Raw genomic sequence first — 19,843 nt, forward strand, 5'->3', positions numbered from 1 at the left:
AGGTAACAACATACGCCATACTCCCGCCGGAGCGGCTCTTTAATCTGGAAATTTTAGTGGTCATGCATGCATCTTTTTGTGCTAGCACTCCTATATAAGGGTTGACCGGTCGCTTCCCGCGGACATGCGCGGGCAGTGAAAGAGGAAGGAGAAGGGAAGTGGGCTGTGGAGTAACGTGTTTTACCACAATTTCTTAGGAAATTGAGTGCAATAATTGAGTAGTTTTGCAAACTACCAGTACTACACCCGAAACGGTTCAAAACCTATACTCCCTTGCCAGCGCGCGCTTCCTGCATGAAATGGTCAGCGTCGCCCTAGAGCGTCAGTGCCGCATTAATGCCCGGGCAGAGCGGAGGTGACCTCTCACTGGCGCCGGCTTTGAAGCGGCGCGACGACCGAGAGAGCGCCGCTTCATGGTGCACCGACTGCTCCGCGTTGAGGCTGGCCATAGGCCCTGTTTGGAGCCATGGGTTAGAGTTAGTTTGAGCTAGTTGGGGCTGAAATAGCCGTAAAGTATCTAAGCATGAGGGTTTAATTTGGAGCAAGTTGCACCGAACCCACCAAAAAAACTATCCCACCCAAGAGGTGCTAACTGGAGATAGTTCTCATTGGGACCACTGAAAAATCACTTCTCTCTCTCCATCAAGTGCATTTATTGTGAATCTAACCCTGTCACCCAAACACCTCTTTGGCTACAGTTAGTTCAGGGTTAGTCATGAGTTAGTCTAACCTCTAGCTAAGTTAGAGTATCCAAACAGGAGCAGTATAGGACATGCAAGTTGCTCAAAGCATACAGTCAAATTCGTACGTGAAAGGATTTTTTTCTTTTTGAAAACGGAACATGAAAGGATTTTTTAAGAATGCTCTTGGCATGTCGCTAACATGTGATGAGTTAACAGACCTCAATAGACGGCAAAAACGCCAGCCCACCGCACTTTGAGAGAGACGAGGAGGCAGAAGCGATACGGGCTGCTGGATTACTAGAGATAGGTGTCGCACGGAAGCCAAGAAATATGGTGATAGCGTGGGTTAGCCATGTACTAGTATGATGTAACTACACTGGGCTGCCCTGTTTTGTACTCTTCCAGTCCATTGTGGAGATGATTGGTTGATTTTATATCGCTGAATAATATAAAATATTATGAGTGCAGACGCTCCACCCCGAGGTTCCTTGCTCCTTCTCGGTCGTCGGGAATCTATGTTCTTCCACTCTAATTTTTTACGTGAGCTTTGTTCATCCTTTTGCCAACACGCGACACATATACTCCCTCCGTTCCGAATTACTCGTCGCAGAAATGGATGTATCTAGAGGTATTTTAGTTCTAGATACATCCATTTTTGCGACGAGTAATTTGGAACGTAGGGAGTAGCATCAAGGTGCACGTGTCATGCAAGGATCATTCCATCTATATGAAGAACACGTGGGACTGGAACTACGAGACGGACATGTACCCAGGAGTGGACGTGCGAACCTGTGTTATATAGCGCAGTAAGTGAAGTAGAAAGGCACAAATAGTATGAACATGCGTGGCATATAGGCATTTGTCTCTTACTACCACTAAATGTTGTACGTACAATACCCGGTGATGTTATGGAGTACGTGACTAAGTACTCTACTACTACTATATTAACTGGAGGCACATATTAGGTTTTATATTTTTTTACGTGTATGCCCCGAGACCTTCCAACTAGACGTGTCTTTCTCTCCGGGTCGCACTTTGTATCGTTCATACCACTAGTACAGTAGTACTACTACGTGTGGTCTCCAACCCAGAAGTGGAGACGCTCTACCACGCTGTTCATGTCCCACTCCTTTCGCTGACGTGTGCGACATCTAGCACGTGCCGTGTGTTTGGCACTCCTTCGTCGTAAGAGTTGAAACGCTAGCATTCATTAGAAATAAAAAATAAATATAAATCACCAGTGATACTATACCATGCGGTTTCCTTGCTCCTCGATATCGGAAAGAATACTTCCGCTCGCCGACATGTGGGACGTCGACCATCCTGGTCCACTTCCCATGCCCGCAGAACTCCAAGGGAGAGTCACCCCGGTCGTCGCGCCGCAGTAATTACTAATGAGCCGTCAAATCACAGGCCCAACCTTTTACCCACTGTGAAGTTGCTCGGATGAAGGAACCATCATGACTTCGTTGAATTGCGCTTCTTGAAGAAAACTACTGTACCAGCAGTACTGCTAGCTACAGTAGTTACTCCAGCAGAGGCCTCCTTTGGTTCATAGGATAGGAATTTTATAGGAATATGAAAATCATTGGAAGTGAGATGACATGCATCTCAATTCCTACAGAGAAATAGATGACATTTGATGCATAGGATAGGAATTTTTCCATTGAGTCTAGGCTAATGTACTGGTAATTTGCTCTAAAAACTACAGTAGTAACTAGTAGTACTATTACATGCTCGTAATTAATTAAACAAACGTACGTGCGACACAGACACACACACTAACTTCTAGTGCTACTACTTCTCACATGCTGGCCAGACACCGTCGTTCTCCTTCCCGGCTTTGTCGGCGACACCCCACCGTGCTTGGATCTCCGCCGACCTCTCCGCAGCAGCGCGTGCGTCCTCTTCTTTCTTGCGGCGGCGGGCCTCTCTTTTCTTGAGTGCTTTCTGACTTTTCCGCTTCCTCTGTGCGTCTTTGGCCGCCTCTTGCTCTACCGCCCATTCGGCGTTGGCAGCTTCAAATTCCGCCCACATAGGTGTGAGGTCGCGAGCGGCGATGAACTCGGCACGACGGGATGCCACCGCTTGCCTACCATTCTCTGTGTGGTCGTGGGCGGCGAGGAACTCGGCGCGGCGGGATGCCGTCGCTTCCTTACCGGTTAGTGTGCGGTGCGGTGGCATGAGCGACGCTTGGTGACAGCTCTGGGGTGGAGTGCCGGACAACCGTAAAGTGCATTGGTTTGTCAAGAGCTCAAGGACAGAAGACGAAGGAAATTTGGATTCCCCTTCAATCCTGGTCATTTATTACCGAGTAAAATGCATTGGCGGTCATTGAACTTGTCTTGATAGCTCACTTTGATCATTGTATACGAGATATGGTGATTATACGGTCACTGGCTCAGCGTATAGCTCCGTATTTGTCTGGTTGACCAGTCAAACAGTCCGCATGCGCCTCATCAGCTCGTGTTCTTTATCTATCTATCTATGCGGGCCTACCTGTCAGTGGAGAAAGAAATAAAAACCAAAATTATGCGTATGTGACATTACTGTTTAGACGTTTGCTGGAGGCCTCTGCGAACACGAGCATGTATTCACCTGGCTCAACACCAACGGTCATACTCGTGACTCGGCGCCTTGCTCATGTATATTGTCCATCACAACGACAATCTATAAAACAGCCTAGCTAGAGAGGGTACTATGGTGCGGAGTATGTACTATCGTGAGCAACCGATCATAGTGCCACTGCACACGAGTGTGTGTCTGATCGATTCGTCCATTATTCGTAAGTTATGTATGGTTGTGTGGTGTCTAATGGTGGTCGTCGAATGCTAGCTGGCGACAAGAGCGGTTGCATGGACGCCTGGTTGTCAATACGTGCCGCATACGCTTCAAAGGCTCGTCATCCATGAGTTCACATTTTAACACCACGCCAGCGTCTGACCAGCATGGCCTACCGAAACCCCTTCCATCGCTAGCGCGCGCTTCCCGCCTGAAACAATCACCGTCTCTCCAAAACGTCAATGCCGCATTCACCGGCCTTAACTGCAGGTGCAGTTGGTGTGTCACTGACATGCGGGCCTAATGCCCGTTGGGCCCACATGTCAGTGAGACAACGCACCTCCGGTTAAGTCACTGAAGCAGCGTCCGCATTCACGCCCGGTGCGACCTCTCACTGGCGCCGGCATTGCAACAGCGCGACGGCCGAGAGAGCGCCACCCACGCGGCATCCCGGTGCAAGCGACTGCTCCGCGCTAATGACACCATGGCTGCCGATGAACCTACTTCGGTGCCAGCCGTCCATCCGTCTGCCGCGGCTCATTGCCATTCGCCCGCTATATTAACTTGAGCCCCAGCTCCCAGCCATAGCCAAAGACCCACACTCATTCTCCTCCGGTCCCTTCCTTCTGTTGGCACCACTCCAACCATGGCCTCCAGGCACTCCAAAGCTCTATTGGACGTACTGTCGCAGGAGCAGACGAAGGACATCGGTGGCTCCGCTCCGGGCGTGCTCCAAAGCTCTCTTGGACGTACTCTCGCAGGAGCAGACGAAGGAGATCGCGGCTCCCCCCCGGCCGCCCTCCGCCGCCACGACCACGAAGCCGGCGCACGTGTGCGGGCGCAGCCGGCAGCGAGGAAGAGTAGTACACGGTAGGTCGCCACTGCTCTGGTCCTAGGAAGGCCACCGCTCCTCCACTCAGTCGACGCCAAGCTTGGGTGGGATAAAAATTGGCAGTCGATTAGCCACTTGACGACGACGTGGAGGCAGAAATCTTCACGACCTTGTGCTCCGGAGGAGGAGGTTATCGAGGCGGATAAGGAGGAGGCAAAGGCAATGGCCGGGTTTCTCGGGTTCATGGCCGGACATGGTGGTCGGGGCCCGGCGATCGTTTAGATTAGGTTTACAATAGGTTTTAGGATGGTTTGTGCGAAATATGTAATGAGTTTCGTCCAGTTTATAGGAAAAGTTCTCGAAATGTAATGAATTTCATCCGGTCAATTTGAAATTTGCTTTGTTTGCACGAATTTTGTTCGGTTAGTTCATGTAGTTGTCGAAAGGTATGCGGGCAGCATTGGACGACATCCATCAGTGTCCTCGGACAGATGCCGGTGTAAATTTGAGGGCCAGCGCTGGAGATGCCCTAACTATCATGCTATAATCGCTAACAGTGCTCCATTATTTCACAGGGAATAGTTATCCCTCGATCAAAAAGCAGATCCGCCGTGTTTAGCACTCCTCCCACGTAAGAGTGTAGACTCTTGCTTACATAAAAATGGAGCAAGTGGATGGCACTGTAGCACGTCATATCACTCAAACTAGCCCGCCTAACGCGCGGGAAAGCACCGCCCTCGTCATTTTGTTCTGGATTTCTATCAATCGATCGCACGAAAATGTTACGCTTTGCAAGTTCAAAAGGAAAAGGCGGCACACTTACAACTCGTACACGTCGCGTTCACGTCGCACCCTCGACAGTCCGGCTCGCACGCCGCTCACCAGAGGGGACACGCGTTGTCTTGCATTTTCACTGACATGTGGGACTGCAATTGAATAAACCGTCGATAGCTGAAATCTAATCGCTCGGCGGGCGTCGGCTGAGAGGAGAGAGACGGGGGAGGGAGAAGAGATCGCCCGCCCGCCGTGCACGGACTCCAGGAAATATGTGGTGATAATGTGAGGTGGGCCATGCGGGAGTCCACACCGCTTCTAAGCCTGCTTCTTACTGCCCTGGCCCACCAGAACCCCTCCCCCACCCCACCACCTCCCCCCGCGCGCTCCCCCTCAGAGGCCAGCTGCCCGCATTCATAGAAAGTACTATAGCTCACACTGGTAAAATTCTGGGATATAAAGGGCATGTACAATGGTTGATAAGATAGTCTTATCATAAGTCTTGCATGTAATTTAGAGATGACAAAAAAACATGTGTACAATGGATCATCTCTTAGCCTTATCTTCAATAACTAGTTATTCCTAAAAACACGGTGAAACATATTGTGCTAAGAGATCATCTCTTGTCTTCTTGACAAGCCCGCTTATGTGGAGGAGAGAGAGGCATTGACAAAGTCAAGGAGTGGGATCTGCAGGAGCCCGTCTCTACACGTGCTCCTAGGTATAAAAAACTAATTCTAAAAAAGAGGCATAAAAACAATTGTGTCTAAAAAAGAAAGGTAAAAAACATTTGAGAGGAAATAGATAGAGAGAAAGTGAGAAAAAGTTGTAACCTTATAGTCAACACTATGGTAGTATTACATGAGGAAGGAGGGAGTGGTGCACATGCCAAGTTCACTGGGCTGCCGTGTTTCACACTCCTCCATCGTAACAGTGGAGACAATAGGTTTTATCAAAAATAAACAATGAATACTCGTTGCTCGTCCACTATATCGGAAAGAATACTTTCATTCGCCGACATGTGGGACGTCGACCATCCTGGTCCACCTGCCATGCACAAAATTATCCTGGTTCACCTGCCATGCACAAAGTTAGTCGGACGAAGGAACCATCATGACTTCGTTGAATTCCGCTTCTTCATGAAAACTTACTCTACCCGCAGTACTGCTACCACACGCGAAGACTGGACGGCACTGTACCACGTCATATCACTAAAACCCACTAGGCCAAATTAGCCCGCCTAGGATTTGTACTCCCTCCGTTTCAAAGTAAGTACTACAAAGTCGACTCATCTATTTTGGAACGGAGGGACGTCTCTGTACTGCTATGATTTTGTGTTGTACGTCTCTGTACTTTTGCTACGATTTTCCTACCCTATGAACCAAATGAGGCCTAAATGTATCCGTGTCGACTATTGTCTGATCGATCGCTAAGCCTACTATTTTAGGAGCTTGGGCTATTGGCCGATCGACGACGGATCAGTATAAGCGTACCACGAGCTCATCAGCCCCAACATTTCTCTTCGGTGAGTGTTTTGCAAGTACTATAGCTCGCACAATAGCTAGCCTACTAACACCAAGAATCATCAAATAAGCCCTGCTGATATGATAAACAGTTCAAACTTACATCTAAGCATGCCATATATTACATCAAAAGCTGGCGAGGATACATCTGTTTCCATAACTCGGTGAGGGTTCGCATGATTTACTATCAAACAAAAGTAGCAAGTACCGCCCACACAAGACAGTGCACTAGCCCTAAGATGGTTTGATAACATGCATCGTTCTGGTAATTAAACACATGGCAATGCAAACTACCCTGAAGGATTAGCGCGACCAACTATTTCTTGTCATCGATCTCTCGGGCAATGACCACAGCACGGACAGCGGCATGGGAATCGATATCTGGGGCGATGTCCACAGGACTGACCGCGACATCGGAATCGATCTCTGGGGTGATGTCCATAGGATGGACAGCGGCATCAGAATCGATCTTCGGGGCGATGCCAACAGGACGGACCGCGACATCGAAAACGATCTCTGGGGTGTTGTCCACAAGACGGGCCGCGACATCGGAATCATCAAGGACGTCCACTGGCACCTGCACAACCCTAACATATTAGCAAGCACATTGCAAATAATCAAAAACCACAACATTCGGTAATAAGGCATTATTTTTTACATTGTGCAGCTCACCGGGGGATCCCATCCCTCCGGGGGCCATCTCCTCGTCCTCGATGGGGGCCATCACGTTGCCAGGGGAATACTACTTCTCAACGGCGACTATCTCCTCAAACTCGGCCTTGAGCCTCGCATAGGTGGCCATCAGAGTTTCTAGGGTAGGCACGGTGGGGCCCTTGTTGTTCTTCCAACTTTCTTTGAGGAGTCCGTCCGCCAACGTCGTCAACTCTTTGGCCAGTGCTTGTTTCTTGGAGTTCTTCGTCTCCATGGGTTGGCCCGCCAACATGGTCAACTCGTTGGTTGGTGCTCGCTTCCTGGAGACCGCTGTCTCCCGTGGGTTGTCTGCCGGCAACTCTTTGCCTAGTGCTCCAGGATCCATCAATGAACTGACAAACAAAAAGCAATTGAAAGGAAACCACAATCGCAATGAAAACGGGAAAAGAATAGGCTCTGAGAATCGGTCGGTGCTTCACAAAAAGAAGATTCTTGGAATGAAAATATAGCAGCATCACTGATTCGCCCACCTTTCCTTCGTCGGTACAGAAGAAAAATGGCAGAAGTGAGTAGCCTGGAGTGAGGTTTTCTTCAAGAAAGGGGAGAAAGGGCTTCAATGAGCGTTCTAGTGAAATGATGGTTGCTTCGTCCAGTTCAACTTCGAGGCCACTTTACCACTGCTAGTAAAGGTTTGGGTTTTGTGATATGACGGGTCATGACGGCCACACCGGGGTGACCGGTGAGTTTCGACTATAACACCTCGCTGTGATTTGGTGGATGGCACGCGGGCCTGGATGCTTTGATGCCCCGCATGTAGATAGAGCGGCTAGTCATATAGGAGTGCTCAATATTGTGCACCGCGACCAAGGCAGAGAGGAAAACGAGAGAACTACGTAATTAATGCATGAGTTTAATTAGGGTAGTTTTGTAAACTACGAGATACATTCCTCCAATCGCTAAATGCCTTGGTTAATGAGATTTGAGACTTGAGCCCTATAAACCGGAAGGGAGATTTGAGATACTGCACGCGGTGTAGTCTAGTCACTTGTTAGAATCTCTAGAAAGACTTATACCGCATGATTCTTTGCTCCTTCTTACTACTACGTACTACTTCATCGACATGTGGGACAGCCAGCAGCATCCGGGTCGACGTAATACGTGTCATGCACCAGATTAGAGTGCGGAACGAAAGGGGGGCATCACCCCGGTCGTACCGCCTGGCCCTGTTTGGATACTCTAACTCAGTTAAAGGTTAGAGTTAGATTCTAATCCTGAACTAACCCTGAAGTAACTCTAGCGAAAGAGGTGTTTGGATGACAGGGTTAGATGGAGTGCGGATACGGCGAGGTTCCTTCATGGGTGGTGCGAGAGGGAGGGAGGGAGGGAGGGAGAGGACGAGAAGCTTCGAGGAAGTGGGGAGGGATCTGCTGTGGGGAGAGCGAGAGAAAAATGTGTTTTTTAGTGTCCCGAGAAGAACTAACCGAAATAAGCACCTCTTGGGTGGGTTAGATTTTTTTTGGGTTAGTTGAGTTCAAACTAACCCAAACTAACTCTGACACATGGATCCCAACAGTAACCCAAACTAACCCTCCTGTTTGGATATTTTTGTGTTAGTTGAGTTCAAACTAACCCAAACTAACTCTAACACATAGATCCAAACAGTAACGCGCCGTCAAATCACACAGCCCGACCTTTCCAGCAGTAAGTAAGTTGAATCCGCTACTCCCTCACCCTCCTCGCCTCTCTGTCAAACCGCCTACGCGAAAACTGCCGCGCGTACTGCCCGGGAAAAGCCCTGCCCTCAACTTTTAACTACGCGAAAATAGTTCGAGCTTGTTCGTTCTATATAAATACTAGTACTGTATGTTTATTCACCCATGGGGTTCTTCAATGAATGGAGGGCCGGGGAGCACAAGTGCACAATACTACTACTACTAGTAGTAAGTAGGAGTCGTACAGGTAGTCACCTTAAATAGAGTGTTTCTTTTCTTTAATGCCACGTACACAAATTGAAACGCTTGTTGTGGAGAGAAAAAGATAATCACTCCACTATATATGTACGCAGGGGCCTGAGCGCTTGCTTTACTAGGGTTGCTCTCTTCATTCTCTCATCCTCTCCAGATGTAAACAAGACAACGGTAGCGACATTTTCTCTCTGCTCACCGCTGGTCACAGATCCGGACGGATCCCTTCGGCTGGTGTGTGTAGAGGACTAGGTGCATCGTTCACGCAGTCATCGCCGGCAAGGGAGGAAACCCACAGCTGCCGGAGGGGCCCGATCCTCTGCCCGTGCCATTCTCTCCGACACAGCGCCGGCTCGGGAGGTCCTCCGACCCTTCTTCCTCCTTGCCGTATTGTCCGCAGATCTGACCTGCCACCGCCAACATCCCGACGACCCTCAGGTATAAGTTCTTCGAAAGCGGCGTTGCTCTACTGCCCCAGCTCCCCACGTGTCTGCATGTGCATCTTTTTCTACTCCCATCAGCTCTTCCAAAGCCACCTAAATTTTTAGTATTATTAGAGGTATCTACTTCATGCATTCGAATCTAGGGCTTTGTTCAAACAACGAAGAAAAGGGGGAAAGTTGTAGCATGAATCTAGGACTTGATTCAAAGAGGAAATAATATGGTGAAAGTAGTAGAGACCGGATACCCAACCGGTCTCTTGGTTGAAAAGGGAAATAATGGGAAAACGCAGTACAAACTGGATAAGGAATAGATCTATTATTGGTTGAAAAAAGGATAGAAAGTGGCGGCTGGTGGACAAGTCAACGGAGTATGTCTAGGATTAGATTTGTTGCCCTCGCATAGTAAAAGGTCAGGATTAGAATTGCTGCCCTCACATAGTAAAAGGTCTCAGGATTAGATTTGCTGCCCTCACATAGTAAAAGGTCTCAAGGATTAGATTTGCTGCCCTCACATAGTAAAAGGTCTCCAGGATTAGATTTGCTGCCCTCACATAGTACAAGGTCTCCAGGATTAGGTTTGCTGCCCTCACATAGTAAAAGGTCTCCAGGATTAGATTTGCTGCCCTCACATAGCATGAACAAACTCGGCATCACCACTTTATGCCTCCTTGTAGGTACATTGTGCTGATGCGTCCACGGTCGCATGTCCTTATACCAACCTTTTGCTGTTGTTAATGTAAGGGCGCATGTAAAATGAAGCGATCACACTCTTACCTTAGGGACATGTCTAACCAGTGTTATTGTTAATCTAATGCCTCCAGTGATAAGATGCAATTAAACCGTGTTACAAATGGCACTCCTGCTGTTTTCCCCAGTATGATAAGTAAGTTGCTCCTTTACGCTGCTGAGTGTCCTGGTGTCCCCACGGTCCCATGCCCTTAAACCAACTCTTTAGCTGCTGTTGATTTACTGTATCTGGTAAACAAGCAATGCCACCATTAAAGTAATCCCATATTTGAGGAATCTCATTGTTGATCGTAATGCTTCTGGTAACATGAAGCATTGCTGACGTTTTAAATTTTCTACTGTCCTTGCGTGATTGCCATGAACATAATTAAGATGCTTCTTTTCATTTCGTATATGTTTCGTATATTCTTAATGACCAACAACTGTTTACTTTCTATCTTTTTGTGCAGATAGGGATATCCATTTCACCTTGTTGCTATTGTGACCTTTTAGTGAACTGCACAAAACAATTTTTTTGGAATGAGTGTCTTGTGCAGTTCAACTAAAATGTCACGTGGGCAACATCTCTCAATTTTGGTGGAACTGCACAAAATGGTGATTGGAGTTTCCAAAATCTCCGTCAAGTTCTGCTGGTAATCTCATGCAACATTTTATTAGCCTTTGCAAGATGAGCCACCATTGTCACCACAATGGCACTTTATTTTAGTGGAACTGCACAAAAGGATAAGAAAATTATAGTTGCACCTTACATGAGCCAGACATCCAACCTTAATGTTCCTCAATTTGAGTGCAACTACTAAAGAAGAACCTACCAGCTCATGAGAGCAAGTACTTCTTGCTAGCTGAATGATGCAATCTTTGCCTCATTTCAGGTGAACTACAGAAAAAGGCGCATGAATTGAATCATGTAACTCCAGGCAGGCCTCATCCGAGTGGAGCTGCAGGTTGAGTTCAAGGAGGCCACTATTAAAGTGAAATCATGCTCTTCTTATTTGTGTTGTGCAAACAGGAATACTCAACTACAGATGTTGTGACGGTCAAGAGCATTCGCCAAGTTCTTCGATTGTATGACATGGCTAGCCAAGATGGATTTAATCCCGATATTCACTTTATCAAAAGGCTCTAATGGGTTGGTTCTGAATCTTGCAAGCTGGGAATCAATGAGATGTGTAGGCATCTTTGTTGTACTTATTATTTGAATCTTATTTGTTGGTTCTGAATCTCGCAAGCTAGGAATCAATGAGATGTGTAGGCATCTTTGTTGTACTTATTATTTGGATCTTATTTGTTGGTTCTGAATCTTGCAAGCTGGGAATCAATGAGATGTGTAGGCATCTTTGTTGTACTTATTATTTGGATCTTATTTGTTGGTTCTGATTCTTGCAAGCTGGGAACACGGCATGATGATGTAGAGGACAACAACCATAACAAACAGTTCAAACTTGGTAGTATTATCTTTTGTGAAAGTGCGACAAATGTGCTGATCGTGTGCGTCGTGAGAATAATAACTCTAATTGTTGAGCATGTTGATCCTGTGGCACTAATAGAACGAGCCAATGCATTGCTTGTTTTAAGTATAAATTTCTATTAAAGCTAATTAAATTTAAGCAAAGTGGCCACTAACTCATGTTATTACAGTACCAATGCAGACCCGCTCGTGAACCGACGTGTGGTCGGAGTAGGTTTCTTAATGGAGGCGTTTGAATGCGCCGAGGGTGCATCTTCTGCCGGGCGTGCATCGGACGAGGGAGGGGCAGTAACTGTTGTCACCTGTACACACTCAGTTTACTGTTGAATCCAGTTCCCCAAGAGCTGAAAAACGATCTTCTGCCGCCGCCTACACACTCGTTCACTTGAAGAGACTCCAATGGCTATCCGTGGGGTGAGCCTGCTGGATATGGACTTCAGCAAGGAATTCCCCTTTGAGTTCGCCGTTCAATCCTATGGCTGCACCAAATTGAATGTGATGTACACCAACGATCCGGACTCGGTGAAGCTCTGCCTCGCCGAGTTCAAGCAGTACCTACAGGACGAGAAAGCACAAGGTTGCAGGACTAGACCTTGTGCCCATCCATCCGTCTCCTGACAGGGACCAGCGGATCGCCATCGCCCAGGTATGTGTGTGGGACGAGGTTCTCATCTACCACTTCTGTAGGGCCATCAGAGGTTCTGGAGCATTCGCCCGTTTCATCAGTAGCGCGGACTGCACCTTTGCTACGGTGGAGAGAAGGAAGAACGCGACAATTCGGCCATCTGGTGCAACAAGCTTGTCGACATCCAGAAGCAATACAAGATCATCAGCAATGGGCAGGAGAAGGACTCCGTGGTTGACCTTGCCGAGACCATGATCGACCCCTGATACGCCAACACGAAAGAAGACAACGATACCAAGGACCTGAACACGTGGGAGGTACCTCTGAATCTAGCCTACATAACCTACGCGGCCAAGGACGCATACACATGCTACGACATGTACAGGCAGATCTTCGACATGAGGGCGTGTCTGCTTCCCATAACCGACGAGTACACGGACAGCCGCAGCGTCATGATCAAGCGTGCCAGGAAGGTCTAGATGTTGTACTTTATCTATTTATAAGCATCTTTATCATCTGAGTGTTTCATGCATTAGCCTATGTGTCGTAATTATCTGTTTTGTCCGAAATATTTCTTTTAAGAACCCATTAACCTGTTTGCTTTTTTAGTGGCTATTTGCTTATGTATGTAACTAGTTCACTTGTCCGTTAAAAAAAACTAGTTCACTCGGCTGCCATGCTTTGAATCTCCTTCCTCCCAACATATTCCCCTCCTCAGGTGGACCCAGCAGGTCTCGTACACAGACATATGGGACCAACCATCTATCCATTTGTATTTCTTTATTATGTTCAATCTTTCGTCCTGTTCCTATACAGTGGCTGGCATCATAGCCTATGGCGTTGGCCAGGCCATCCCTCTACTACCACACATTGTCCGACGGCGGCAGCTCCACCGGCCCACCCTGCACCCGAACAAGTCAACCCTCATACTCCCCTCCGCCTGCGTCTTCCCCCGCTCCGGTTCGTTCGGTCTGAGGTCTCGACGTCGTCCTCCGCCTTGGTGCTCTAGCCGCGGCGCCGCCGTCTGTCGTTCCCAACATGGTCAGCAAAACAAGAGGAATCAGGAGACAACTGTTCGTCGAGAGGCTGACAGTCCCGGGCCCACCAGGTCCATGGCCTAGGTTTTGTTGTTTAACATGGGCAGCCCACGACATGTTTCAACATTTTTTGGATCCAGCAGGTATCAAGCGGCCTCTGGGCCTCCCAACCTAGCTTGTCTATAACATCAGCAACCCAAGTTATGTTTGTTTTTTCAAGACGACGCACAGCTCAGTTCTATTTTTCTATAAGAATGCAAAACTGAACCTGTTTTCTATAATAATGCAAAACTGAACCTATATTTATATCTTATTTTATTACATATATATATATATATTAGAAACAACATAAGTTTCCTTTAAACCCGTCGTTCGTCCAACCATTTTATAGACCTTCCCACTTCCTTTATTTTTTGTTTTCATTAATCCTATATCTGAATTTTCTCCCACTTTCTTTTTCGATGTAAACTGAGTTTTCTCCTAGTACTTTTCCCTAGAACCAACTCAACTGTCCCACGTCTAGCCTAAAAAATAATAATACCCCACGTACTATTAACTCATCAAATTAAAATGATATTTTATTTCGTAAGTTGAAAGTTCTTACAAAATAATAATAATAATTGTTTATATATAACTTGGCAAGTTAACTCCTAGTGATTGTGTACATAAGCTTGCAAAGATTTTACTGACCAATGCAGTAATAGACGTGCAATCATGTGTTTATGTTTTTATAACATTTCTCTGTCTAGCCCAATATGATATTTTCACCCAGCCCAGCAAGTCCGCGAATTTCGAGAAAAATGCAAATGGGCTTTAAATTCTACCATATATATAAACGGGATGCATACATACTACATCATTGTTTCACCCAGCCCACCAAATGGACTAAAAAAACAAATGGACTGGCTAACATGTGGGCCAGTAGGTCGAAGCCTAAGAAGGCGTTGGATTTACATCCAACGGTCGGCATTCTTCTTCAATCTCTCGTCTTCTTCCCCCAGCACTGCCGGGACCGCCTGCTCCAACCTCCGGTGTCCAGCGGCGTTGTTTTGCGCTCCTCATCGAAACACTACGCCGCCGACGGCCAAGCCATCCCTCCACTCCGCACCTCCTGTTATTCTCTCCCGAGTGTAGGCCCACCCCGCACCTGAACCAGTCAAGTTTCCCACTCCTCTCCGTCTGCGACTCCACTGCCGCGTCTTCCCCATCTCCGGGTCATTCCAGTCTGGGGCCTCGCCGTCGTCCACCGCCTCGGTGCGCTTGGCGCGGCATGGTCAACATACGAGAGTCGTCAGAAGAGGATTGTACATGGAGAGCCTCACGGCTGGGACCCACGAGGTCCATGGTCGCACGCAAGGAAATTTCCTCCTTATTACGCACTGTACGTGGACTGTACGTGGGAAGGGCTTCTGTATTTCGCGAAAAAAACGTTCCCCCCGCTGACAGGTCGGACCCACCAGATATATCTTCGCACGCAAGGAAGTGCCTCCTTATTACGCACAAAAATATTAATACCCCCCTGCTAGCTGGGACCCACCATAGTGTGTGGCTGACTTGTGGGCCTACTAAGTTGACGGGGACGGAGGGCTTTGTCAACTTAGTCAATATGAACGATTCTAGCTCCAGTTACCGTACGATGTTCATCCAACGGTAGTAGTGCTTCTTCAACCTCTGGTCTTCTTGCTGCAGCCGCCCAAACCAGCGCCGGTCGTGCCGCGTGCTCCTGCCCCCTACTAGTCCCACCGCTGGCCAGTGCATCCCTCTACTCACCCACACCCCCTGTTATTCTGCGGGGACGGCAGCCTCACACCGCAGCCGAACCAGTGAACCCTCGTACTCTCCGCGTGGGCATCCACTGCCGCGTCTTCCCCGGCTCCGCATCGTCCCTTCCTAGGCCTCGCCGTCGTCCACCGCCTTGGTGCTCTCGGCGCAGCGTGGTCAATGTGGTCAACGACCGACTTCCATCGGAAGAGTACTCTACATGGAGAGGCTGACAGCTGGGTCCACGGCCGCAGCAAGGAAGTGCCTCCTTATTACGCGCAAAATAATTATTCCTCCACCTGACATCTGGGACCCACCAGACGGGCCACCGTATTTCGTGAAAAAAATGTTTCCCCCTAACTGCTGGGACCCACCAGCTACATCTTCGCACGCAAGGAAGTGCGTCCGGGGAAAAAAATGATTCGCCCCACTGACTGCTGGGACCCACCAGCTACATCTTCGCAGGCAAGGAAGTGCCTGACAGTCGGGACCCACCTGGTCGAAGCGTACGTAGCGTTGTCATTCTGGTCGCGAACGTGTACGTACATACTCGTCGATGTAGAGGCGCGCACGTGTCATAGTAGAGGCGCGCACGTAGCATGTACACGTACGTACAGCGACCAGTGTGCAAGAAAGAAAATACGGCCACGTACGTACATACGGGCAGGGTCTCGAACGCCTACTCGCGCATACGTACGGCAGGACTTGTGTACATGGCTGGGTCGGAATGGAGAAACTGCATCGTTGTCGTGTTCATGGGGAGCCAATCGGCTGGGTCGGAACGGAATGCGTCGTCGTGTTCATCGGGAGGGCTTGGACGGAACAGCCGATGGAAACGAGGCCTGGCATACCGCAGAACGGAGGAAACGGCCTTGTGTTCGACCGGCCACGTTCGAAACGGGATCTTGTTCATCAGGAGGGGTGTGGCGTACCGCAAAACGGAGGAAACAGACTTGTCTTGGAGCGCTACGGTCGAAACGGGGGTCCTGTTCATCGGGAGGGGTGTGGCGTACCGCAAAACGGGACTCCACGGGATACTGTTCATCTCCACCGTCGACCCCCTCCAGCCTCCACGGGCTACTGTTCATCCATCGTCGACCTCCTCCAGCCTCCACCTGTGACTGTTCATCCACGGGCTCCTGTTCATCCATCCTCCACCGCGCGCTACTCCACCGGCTACTGTTGAACCAGCCCTCTCCACGGGCTCCTGTTCAACCACCCCTCCACAGGCTACTATTCATCCAGCCCTCCACCATCTACTGTTCATCCAGCCCTCCACGGGGTGGTCTTGTTCATCCAGCCCTCCACGGGGTCCTGTTCATTCAGCCCCAACCGGCTCGATCGATCGGGGTCACTACAAAAAAATACACTTCCGTGATGATACGTGTTTGTCACAGTAGGTCATGTTTTCTATCATGCATGTACATCCATGACAAATTTATGACAGAATCAAGATAGTCATACCTGTGCTGTCGTAGAAGTGTTCCATGACATTACCAAATTATCATCACGGAAATGTCCACTTCCATGATGATAAATCGCGCGTCACAGAAGTGCTTTCGTCAAGGGTGACCGACACGTGGCATCCACCGTAACGGAACACCGTTAAGTTATCGGGTCCGGTTTTGGATCTGATAACCCGCTAACAGCCCCGACCAATGGGGACTTTCCACGTGTAAAATCATCATTGGCTGGACGAAACACGTGTCGGCTCACCGTTGGGATAGATGTCATCCAATCATTGGATCGAAGGCGCCTATGATACGTTGACACGTGGCACGGCCGAACAGAGGCCCATTCCTGTGAAAAGGCCGGCCCGTTTGACTTGGTCAAAAGGTGGCGGGCCGGCCCACGGAAAGCCTGTTAACGGCCTGTTCGCATATAGCCCATTTACAGCCCGCTAACCCAGGGCTCGTTATGACCTATCTGAATTAGGCCCAGTAGTGTCATCTGGGCCGTCCAATATGATTCCAGCCATTTTAAGTTCCGGCCCATGTATGGCCCATGACGTCTTTCGGCCCATATGAGGCCCTTTGTAACTCTTGGCCCATTAACGGCCCGTGGTGAAACTGGCCCGTAATGAATAGTGTATCACTTTATACCCATTAACGGCCCATTAATCCATTGGGCCGTTTGCAGCCCATGTTATCTTTCAGCCTTCTCAGGGCCCAGTTATTCTTGGGCTCATATCCAGCATTCGGTTACTTACGGCCGTTACTGCCATTTTCTGCTTGTGGGCCAAATTCAGCCCATGGTTACAGTCGGCCTGTTTGTGGCCCGTTAATACGTTGGGCTGTTTTCATAGCGTCATCAAATACGGCCTATCAACGACGGCCCGTTATGGTCGGCCCATGAACGGACGACTCCAACTCTAGCCCGTTTACGGCCATAATGCGGTCTGTTTTTTGCCCATGTTTGGCCAATCGATCATACGGCCCGTCTAAGGCCCATTGATGATACGGCCCATAGAAGGCCCATTTTTTCTACGGCTTGTAGAAGGCCCATTGTTTCTACGGACCGTAGAAGGCCCATTGTTTCTACGGCCCGTAGGAAGCCCAGTGTCACTACAGTAAATATGTAGCACATGGCATGTTAAAGGCGGGAAACTACTATAGGTTTAGACCTGCTAATGGCCCAAGATGATTATAGGCCCATGTTTTGGCCCATATGAGTAACGGGCCGGCCTAAAGACCGACAACACTGAGATCCACTGAACCTTCCGGCATAAATTACAGCATACCGACCAAAGAATAAACCTAGACTATACAACAAAGAAATTATGGCATATTACATCTACTGGGAATCAAAGTTCGCTATCGGTGATAATAAAGCACAACATGACTGCAGATTACATACACTGGGCATCAAAGGTCGCCACTAGTGCATATAAACGCGCCGGCAAAAGAATATACAAAACTGAGAGCACTTCAGAAGGCACTAGACCTGGCAAGCTCGGGCCCCGCAAGCAGCCGAACAAGCTGACGAGACCTCAGTTGTGTCAACGATAGATGCTTCATCCCTAGCTGTATGGCACCATAGTGCGCAAGGCAGTCCCCTGACATCTTCATTACATCTTTGACTTCAAGTCAGAGCTGAGCTGAAGCAAGCCTTTCCGCTTTAAGTTGAGACTGAAGAAGTCGAACTGATTGAGGCAGCGACTGCACAGAGGTTGTCTCACACCTGCTGGTGAGTAGCTTCAACTCACAGTCTTCATCAAGACAGGACCTTGGGGTCATCTCTCTGTCCTCAAGATGGTTTTGCTCACTATCTTTCCTAAAGTTCTGCCTGACATAAGAGATACGACTCTGAAAGAGAAACAAGGAGACACGTAACAGGTTTCACAATTATATAAGCAAATAAATGGATCTGTTCTGCATAAGGAACATGTTTTTACAACTACAATTTAAAACTGGTAGTTGTTGCAAACATCCAATCAGATGTAAACATCAGTGGAGGAAATGATGCCTATCCAAATCTATACTAGAACAAAGTTTGAAGGCTTGAGAAGGATGAACTTACATTACATGTTAACACGGGCTGGACAAAGCCCTTCTCCATGTTGATGGAAAGATAATTCAATAAATTCCCCAAAGAAAATTCTTTATAAGCGTTGCCATTATTCTACATTTTGCAAAGAGTAAATATAGATCAAATAATATTGGAAGAAATAGAGGATAATGAAGCTCAGGTGCAGACTGATGATACATAATCAAATAGCAATGAATTAAGTACAGCGTTACAAGGCAAACGGTACTGACAAGAGGAATGTAGACATCAACGTGTGCAGTGGCATTGGCTTTATTTAACATTTTGGTAAGAGTAAATGTAGATATGATAATTTGGAGAAAGTGGAGGTCAGGGCAGATAAGATGCAGAGTAATGCTAGACAATCAACTATCTCGCGATGCATGTACAGTAATTACACCACCGTCCGTTATTAGTTGTCGCTCAAATGGATGTATCTAGCACTATTAAGTTCTAAATACATCCAATTGATCAACAATTAATTCGATACAGAGGGAGTACATGACAACAGGTATTACATGAGCAATCCAAAACTTCATAACCATTGTGTTAATTCTACATTTATCTAAGAGTAAATATAGATCTTATAATTTCAAGCAAAGGGAGGATAAAGAAGCGAACATTTACAGTGATGCTACATAATCAAACAGCAATGAGTGTAAGTATGCTGACAAAGGGCAAGAGGTACTGACAAGAGCAATGCAGAGCCCAGTATTGTCATGAGATCCTATGATCCTTTGAGCAAGGAGATTCATCTGAAATTAGTTTTGATACAAGAGAGAAGGTAGGGCACATGCATAAATTTAGGAGTTCAAATTTTGAATTGATATCATAGACAGTACCTGACGCTGGGCTGTCAACAGTTCTAATAGGGGTTTGTCCACTGGAGTAGGGGTAAAGTCTGTTACAGTTGGGCCTGTGTTTTCTGTGGCTGTTGATCTATCTGATTTAACAGGTATCACTACCTTTTCCAAATACCTAGTTTGTACTCCTTGAGGATCTGCAATCACCCTCTTCCTTTTGGACATC

This window comes from Aegilops tauschii, chromosome 7 (genome assembly GCF_002575655.3).
Source record: "Aegilops tauschii subsp. strangulata cultivar AL8/78 chromosome 7, Aet v6.0, whole genome shotgun sequence".
NCBI classification, from domain to species: domain Eukaryota; kingdom Viridiplantae; phylum Streptophyta; class Magnoliopsida; order Poales; family Poaceae; genus Aegilops; species Aegilops tauschii.